Source organism: Helicoverpa armigera, chromosome 29 (assembly GCF_030705265.1).
Source record: "Helicoverpa armigera isolate CAAS_96S chromosome 29, ASM3070526v1, whole genome shotgun sequence".
NCBI classification, from domain to species: domain Eukaryota; kingdom Metazoa; phylum Arthropoda; class Insecta; order Lepidoptera; family Noctuidae; genus Helicoverpa; species Helicoverpa armigera.
This window is the reverse complement of record NC_087148.1, coordinates 2,742,873-2,752,345: the sequence shown is the minus strand read 5'-3', so window position 1 is coordinate 2,752,345 and position 9,473 is coordinate 2,742,873.

Here is a 9,473-nt window from a genome sequence, read left to right as displayed (position 1 = left end):
GGCTTAGCCTGAAAAAATCTCGTGTAGCTTATCTGCTTGCTTAAACGAGCTAATATCAGGAACTACTGGACCAGTTGGAAAAATATTTTACTGTAATACCTATGGCTCATTTATCGAGGAAGATTTATTTGGGTGCAAACTAGTTGCCACCGCTTGCGAGAAAAAAAATGAAAATTGCGGAAAATAGCCAGTATATAATACGCAACATAACATTAATATCATTACAAAGACATAAATAATTCAACTAATTATAATCAGAACTCTGTAAAACAAGAAAACTATCTACCTATGTATAAGGTTACTCACCACAAAATATAAAATTCTCTTACACAAGCATAACAATATAAACAAAATAATAAAAAACAGTGATCTAAAAGAAAAACAAATAATATTTTCCTCAATGGAAAACAACGTAGCGATATGAAATATTTAATTTCTAATTCCTTACGGTACGCAGCCAATATCGTCAACGTATTTGAAATAGCTTTGTTGAAGCTATGCACTGTGGAAAGTATTATTACATGGAATAAAATTGTAAACATAACATAGGTAACTGGGTGTTTTTTGCTGTTTCACTTGCATTCTGAGAGAATGATTAAATATGAAATGATTAGTAAATGTTAGCAGTACCTACCTGGATAAAAAGTAGTCGATTAGAAAAGGTCAGTTTTGAAATGTTATCAAAATTGATCTATTTCACAGGAAGTAATAGGCTAAAAAGCTCTGATACATGAAGATTATTACAATAATTATGTACATAGAAGATTTATGTTACGTCTGCTATTGAGCTATACACACATACATGCACATTGTCTTTGTACGCGTACGGTCGGGAGCGCTCAGTAGTGGTCGATTCACCGAGTCATAGAAACACAAAGTGCATGTGCAATAATACAATAGGTATTAACTTTCTTAATTACCCCGGATTGATTGCCAGAAAGATGACATGAATAAGAAGGGAGTGGATGTTGATGTGAAGGAAGAGAGGAATGAAAGCAGAAAACATTGCACTTACCACAAATATCTTGAAAACAAAACAGTAAACCAAGAATACAGATTTCTTAAAAGAATATCGATTAAAAATTATATCGAAAACAATAGATTTATGCAGACTTTTTTTGTGAGGATTCATTAAATTGAAAAATAATTACATTAATTCTTAAAATAGTAAAATCATATACACTTATTATCTAAATTATTACCTGTTTTATATTAACAATAATATTTTTAAAATCCAGTAGGTCCACTCCTCATTATATCGGGTGTGTCGTTCATAATCACATTAAATGAAATGCGTTAATATACTGGTTAATATATGTCGATTAACACAAAGGAAAAATAAAAATACACAAAAATAAAAAAATGAATTTTTCGAACAAAGTAAATAGAATAAAAATGTGCGAAAATTAGAACACCATATACATGTCAGTCATTACAAACAACTGAAATTCTCCCTTGAAAACTGACAGCTGTCAATTGATCAAAACATTCGATATGCCTAACTTTATCTCTGCTTTACACATGATGTTGTAAATTATAAAAACGAAAAATGACTCCTGTGGCTAAACCACTGAATGGATAAGGTTATTTCTTTTACAATTCGCCATAGAATATCATAAAGTATATGTGGTAGGATTTAATGTGATTAGGTACGACACACCCTGTATAACCCGTATTTTCTCCAGCCATTGTAACCCGATAACACAACGTTACATCACAGGCAACTGATAAACAGGGTTATCCAACTAATGAGGTTTAAGCTCGTAATAATTGATTTACTACGGATAATACTGTTGTGTAATACTCTGGTGCATTCAATATGGGTCAGAAAAATCTTTAAGTACGATGTAATTATGTGACGTCTGTTTTTCTCCCTAAGGATTGTTCGAAAGAGTTACCGCGGCCCTGGTACATAAAAGGCCTACGAAGGAACATGATAGATTTTAGTCAGAAAGAGTCTGACACTTCCTCACGCTGCCAATTCACAGGAGTCATTTGATGCATTTCCCATAAATATATATTAGGGTATAATATAGGAGATTCTATTAATTATCACAGCCTCAACCTTTTCACAAACTAGGTATGTTTTAGTCGGCTTCCAGCTACAACAGGCAGCATAATCTGCCTAGCCTATTCCCAACTATGTTAGGGTCGGCTTCCAGCCTAACTGGCTGCGTCTGGGTACCAGTGTTTTACGAGGAGCACCTGCCTATCTAACCTCCTTAATCCAGTTAACTGTTGGTAAGACTAGTTGTCAGACTTTCTGGCTACCAGCGACGACTGCCTAACGACTTGTTCAAACGACAGTTTATCGTACCTTCCGAAACACGGTGTCTTGACCAGATGCAGCTAAGTAGGTATAGTTCCACATAACTTTGTAATTCTGAAGTTGGCTATTTGACACCTCACGCATGTGCAGTAGTGTTTTGTTTATATTTTTCATATAACTAATTGTAAAGTCAAAAGCGCGAGGAGTCAAGCTAATTTCAAACTTATGTGACGCGAATTATACCAGAGTTTTACATGAAGCCACTGCATGTCTGACCTTCTGAACTTCTTACTTTTAAATCAGTTATTCGAGTTTATTACTAACAGACAGACAGACAGACGCCGCGAAGGACTTTGTTTTGTAATACAATGGTTTAGTACTGCATATGAAACATCTTATCTCTTTATTTCATTCTTTATATTAAAAAAAATCTTGGCAAGAGATTTGGCAAAATATCTGCAAATGTATTTGATGTATGTACATACAATAATAACGAGAGGTCAGTGACTCACTCATCACAAAATGTAAGAAAGTTTTTTATTTTTATTATTTTTTATTTAGCCTGTGTTGTCCCACTGCTGGGCAAAGGCCTCCCCCACAGCCTTCCATCTTTCCCTATCGGTCGCCCTTTGTGGCCAGTCCTTGTGGAAGTTGAATAAAGTATGTGAAGACCTAAAAGTACTAGCTTTCGTGCTAGGTTTAAATAAACCATCATCTTGAAAGTTAAGGATCTAAGCCTACTGTTACTGTTACAGCATTAAAATACCTTTATTTTCATACTACATTGGCCCATACATCATTCTATCTAAGGGTGCAGCATGAAAGAGTGTCAGACTCTTACCGACTAAAACCCACCATATTCCTCCCAAAGCCCTTTTGTCAAGCGCCAGTTGTGTATATAGTCAAATTCAAGCTATTGTATTCTACATATGTAAACTATATTGTAGCCATATAAAACCCCACACCATATAGAACCCAACACTGGGTTAAGCTCGCCGTTGTACATACTCTCTCTGTTTTCAGTGTGTCAAATGTATTTATGTGTGCAATAAAGAATAATAATAAAACATATCCTCACTTCATGTTATTAACCGAATTACCAAAGAAATCGGATTGTCCAAACAACTGTTTTGAAGAGGTCAGATAGGCAGTCGCTCCTTGTAAAACACTGGTGTTCAGCTGCAACCGGTTAGACTGGGAGCCGACCCCAACATAGTTGGGAAAACCCGACTCAGATGACGATGATGATAATCGCATTGCGTGGTTTTTTTTTACAGAGAGGAGCCCCGTAACATTCTATGAGATTGTCAAGCTTTTCATGAAGTAAGTATATCATCATCATCCTCATCCTTCGAGCCTTTTTCCCAACTATGTTGGGGTCGGCTTCCAGTCTAACCGGATTCAGCTGAGTACCAGTGTTTTACAAGCATATGAAGCGACTATGTTTATGAAGTAAGCATATCAACCGACATGAAAAGTCATTATGGTGACTAATACATATAATATATACCTACGTAAACTATGCCTATTTAATACCTATATGAGGTAGTGCTATTGATCAAGCAGTATCTAACTTTAACGATAAGCGAATATATACCACGATTTTAGTAATAATTTCGCATATGCATTTTATTGTCTAACTAGCTTCCACCAGCGGTTTCGCCCGCGTCCCTTAAGAACTATTTCGTATACGGCTTTATCCGCGATCCTTAAGAACTACTGCATACACATCAGCCTGTAGCCTTCCTCAATAAATGGGCTATCTAACACTGAAAGAATTTTTCAAATGTGACCTTAGATATTAAAAATAGGACCTTAACCTATGTATGGCAATGCAAATTGCATATTGAAATCTATAATGTATTACATTGTTTAAGTAATTTACAGAACGTTTTCTTCTGATTAATAAAATTGCTAACTTATAGCAAAAAATTGTGCACACTATGTAAAAATATATTATACGAGGGTAGATTTTTTTCATACAAAACAAAAGAGTTACAACTACAGTAAAAATCAAGCTACATTACCTTTTATCAGCGCCCGAAAAATAACTCAAAAATTATCCATTTTCATACACGGAAAACACACAATAAAACACACAGAAAACACGTTAAAACACAACACTAAATACACTTCACAAATCACTAAAACTTTTCGAGTATGCCGCGAAAATCGACACGGGGCCGACGTCTGCTCGCGACTGAGACCAGAGGCCCACTGAACTTTGTAAAAAGGATATTGCGAAAAGCTGAGGAAAATTGGTGTTTTTTTTTTCATGGAATTCCAATAAAGGATTTATTCATTTTACATAATTATTTTTGTTGTAATATAAGAATGATTGATGGATTATTTTGATGGGAAATTGTGTATTTTAAGTCGCTGCTGTTTTTCTTTTTGATGGGAAATTGTTAATGCGTTATGACTTAATTGATATTGTTTCTTTATGTTTTTGGGTTTTGCGTTGTTTTGATAAAGTGCAGCCTTCCTTTGTGACACAGTAGAATATAATAGTGTTCTTACGGTAGAATGTAATAATGGTATATAGGTACGTAGAAAAGGATTAATTTTCGAGGTTAGTCATAGAATGGAAAAAAAATATCGTAGTTTTGATGATGTAGGCTATATTTTAGAAAGCTTCCGAAAATACAGTAGAGATTAAAATTTTTCTTTAGTCAACAACTAGCTATTCCCTATGGTTCCACGCGCGTCCCAAGGTAACTTCTGCCCGCACCAGGATTAAAAGATATACCTATCTATGGCCTTCTTTATACCACAGATTATCTTTATACCACATGTTACATCGATTCAATAGCTTCGGTGTGAAACCACAACAGACAGACTGAGTTGCTTTCGCATATTCTTAGTAGGAATAGTGTAATTCTTAAGCTTCGCATTAGGTACAATGTAAGTTTAAATTCTTCGCACTTAGTCTTCATAGTAAAGGCACATACACAGTTCTAAGCAGTCTTTGTATCAAGTTAATGAATAAGTTAGCAGCCTGATAGCTGCTGCACACGAATGCACTCAGGGATGGACAACCTTTATTTTCTTCATCCATAAGCCAGATTTAAAAAAAAATACACCGTCTTCAAGCAAATACTTGCATTTTTGTTATGAATAAAAAAACTAATTAGTTGTTTGTTTATTTTATTTAATTCACCATTAAAATGCTCGAACCTCTTAATAACATTGTGCTCTATTTTATCCAGATGTGGAAAGGAGGTACCTCATGACGTGGGTGAAATCGTGAGAGACAACTTATTTTATATATTTCCCTCGGTTTCACACGCTTCCATGGAAATTCTCTTCCCGTAGCTGTTACTTGGGGATAATCTAGCTGCCCAGCAGCAATAGATTTTTAAATCTGTTCCGTAGTTTCGAAACTTTAGGGTACAAAAATACAAAAAAAATGCTTCATCTTTATTACATTAGTATAGAACTATATATTAGTACAAGATAATTTCAAATGTAAAATTTTAGATGCACTATAATATCGTGCTCAAATTATTTTGCTGCATAGTCAGGTAGATGCGAAATAAAGGCGTTCTCAAATTATTTAGCAACGTGCTACCATTGGTTAACCATCCCTGAGCTAGATGTAACACAAAGTGGTCAATTAAGCTGTCTCTACTGTCGATAGCAGTCAAACACTGTGGTTAGACGCAAGTTATTTTAATACTTAACGTGTACCACATTGGCTTTTAAATACATGTATATATGTACAAATGTAAGTTGTATTGTAGGGTTCCGTAACCATACGGTAAAATGTTACCCTGTTTTGAACCAAGGCTTCCCGTCGATCTGTTTGTCATCAGGCTGTATTTCATGAACCTTGATAGCTAGAAAGTTGTCAGTTTCCCAAATTTATGGGAACTAAATACATACATTAAATTTTGTATTTTAAGGAGCTCTCATACAACAGAGGTTTTTTTTGGGTGACATATAGAGGTATATGGTACGAAACCCTTCGTGCGCGAGTCCGACTCACACTTGGCCGCTTTTATTTGGGTTATTTATAGCTTTAATCAGCTTTCTGCTTATAATTATATGTTATCTAAGGTACATCTATACACATCCCCAATCCCCAAAATAGGTAACATAAAGTGCATTGCATGACGTTTGAAAGTCACATAAATTATGATTTCAGAACTTGCAATCGCGTGTACTGAATATTACGGGTGCATAGACCGTTAACACGAACATACATTTTTATCTACTATTTTCAGATCTTATCTACAAAACCACTCTACGTAAATATACGTTTGACTTTAATAACATATGTTTATGAAAGTAGTACTCCGATCGTGGGTTCACCTGCCTTCGCCGTAACTACACATATTGAAAGTATATGTATAGCTTATACATATGTTATTCTGATGGGTAAGCTATATTAATGACAGGTACATGAAAATTCATCCAGTAATTTTGGCGTGAAAGAGACATAAATATATGACGGCGCCACCGTCGATGTGTCAACCGTCGATCTGTCAACGGTAGACCTTATATAAAGCGGCGCGCACGACTCGGGTCATTCGTTCGCCGACCGTTGCCGAGTGCACACCTCCCACAAATTTGTGATAAATAATTGTAGTGACTAATATTGTGTTAATTGGAATAAACCAAGTGATTGTGTGAAGACCTCTTTGTTTTATTTAACGATGTCGGATCCTGACGCCGACATATACATTTAATATTAGTAGGATATTTGAACTGGTTTCCTCCAGCAATTTTATCCGCTTCCTTCCCTTGCTTTCTACTTCTTCCTGCACCTGGCTAAAAGTCTTACCTTACTCTGATGTATAAGTAATTTTAATGACATGTTTCTCAAGACAAATCAAAGTTTTCAATCGGTCTGATATCATATCGGCTACATACCTGATCTTTGTAATATGCGTGCTACCATTCATCTTCATACTGATTTATGAGCCCAAACAAAACCGGCCGACTAAAAGTTTGAAGTGTGTCAAGTGTTATAATACCTACACATTTAACAAAGGTTCTAATTATAACAAAACCTATTGTTATCAGCAATAACATATGACTAACCCACTTAAAAATTAATCAGAACTTATGTGCTCATGTTTTGTGATCCCTGGAGGCCACTCTGTGAGTAAGTTTTACCACACAATTTAATTTAATTTTCGTATAGGATTTTCCACATACTAACTATTTCTCGTGCTCTTAGGGGACTACTTCCTGTGCGTGGATAAAAAATAGCTTATATGTTATTTTAATATTATGATATCATTACCAATAATTATAAATTCGAATGTTCCTCTTTTACGTAAAGCCCACTTAATGGATTTTGAAAAAACTTGGCAGCAATATAGCTAATTTATCAGGTTTTTAAACAAGATACTTTCAAGACAAAAGTTCTTCTTTTGAAGCGGGTGAAACTCATTTTTATCATCCTCCTGCCCTTTTCGAAGTTCTAGCGGCCCTTGCGGGTGAAACTACCAGAAAATATAAATAAACTAGCATGTACTTATACAAAAGATAGACTTGTAATGTAACCTAAATTCCACACAAAGCTCTCTAAAATTAAATAACAGTTAGCCCCGAAATAACCACATCATTTGAACTTCCCCCAAAACTTATAATCCTCAGTAACATGTGAGACGAAGTTTCCAAATCAATTTGGGATTTAGCGCCGATAAAACAGTTAAAAGTTTTAATTAAAATTAAATAACGGTATGTTCCAAACCACGGAGGAAGGAAATATAGCGGAGATGCCATAAGGAAGGTAGGTCAGGCGCCTTCTTGTAGGTCAAGCAACGTAGTAGGCGTGATCAGTTACTAGAACTAATGAATGAGACGTTGGGGTTCCTTGTCAAATTAATCTGTCAAAGGTTGGTCTTGATTGATTGGTGATTTTATTTTGAAAATAATGACTGGGTTTCATAGAAGGCGTGTAAGGCTGCCTGTCCACCGGAGGATATTAACCAATAGGATTGCACAAAACCTCCGCTCCTCAATCCTATTGGTTAATATTTCTCAGTTTCTCCACTCCGCAGCCTAGCTCCGGTCCGGTGGACAGGCAGCCTATGGGTCAATTCCCACTGAAAGAGCAGCGGCCGGCAGCGGCCGTAAGAGCACGGAAAATGAAAGAGCGCGGCGCCGCGCGGCCCGCCGCGCTCGCGCTCAATCCCTTGCATTTACGGCCGCTGCCGGCCGCTGCTCTTCCAGTGGGAATTGACCCTAAAGGCGGAGCTAGTAATGTTCCTCATCCCCCTCGCCTCGCATGTTGTCGCGCTACTTTCTTAGGAGATATTGCGTTATGACATCTCCGCTAGTCATTTTGTTCTCCATGCTACAAACTATATTCATTTACGAAGAAACTTTGCACGAGATGCGATTCGTCATTCATTTGTCTAACAGTGAGAAACTTGTGTAGAAGTTGCATTCACTGTTTATATCTACGTCATAATCTGCCTAGCCTTTCCCAACTATGTTGGGGTCGGCTTCCAGTCTAAACGGATGCAGCTGAGTACCAGTGTTTTATAAGGAGCGACTGCCTATCTTACCTCCTTATCCCAGTTACCCCGGCACCCCTAAGTAAGACTGGCTTCTGACTACCCGTAACGACTGGAAAACCTGTTATTTGTTACCCAAACACTACAGACTTTTAGTCGGTCGATAGTTTGTTTGGGCTCACAAATCATAATGTTAGTACGCACATTTCAAAGATCAGGTAAGCCGGTATCAGACCGACTGAAAACTTTGATTCTAACCAAGATGAAAACAAAGAAAAATAGAAATCGGGTCAACTATCGGCCGACTATTTAGTCTGCAAACTATTTAGTGCCGGTACTCTAATACTTTTCCTTTACGGTCCTAAGATAGAATGAAAAATAGGCAAGATGGCTTTAAAGATTAGACCGAAGTTTCCTATCATCGAAAATGTCGCTTCAAACTCAATATTCATTGGAACATGTCAAATTGATTGGGCGCTATGTATTAATCATCCCTTTACGAGATTGCTATACGGGGCTCGACCTTAGGGTCTTGGATGTATACTTCTACTACATGTCATACCCTTATTGTATCTACTGATATTATAACAATATTAATTTGAAGAGTTTGTTTGTTTGAACTCCCTAATGACACAATGGATCGATTTGAAAAAATCTTTCAGTGTTAGATAGCCGATTTACTGGGGAAGGTAGGTAGGTAGTAGGCTAATTTTTTATCCAGATGCGTTGTA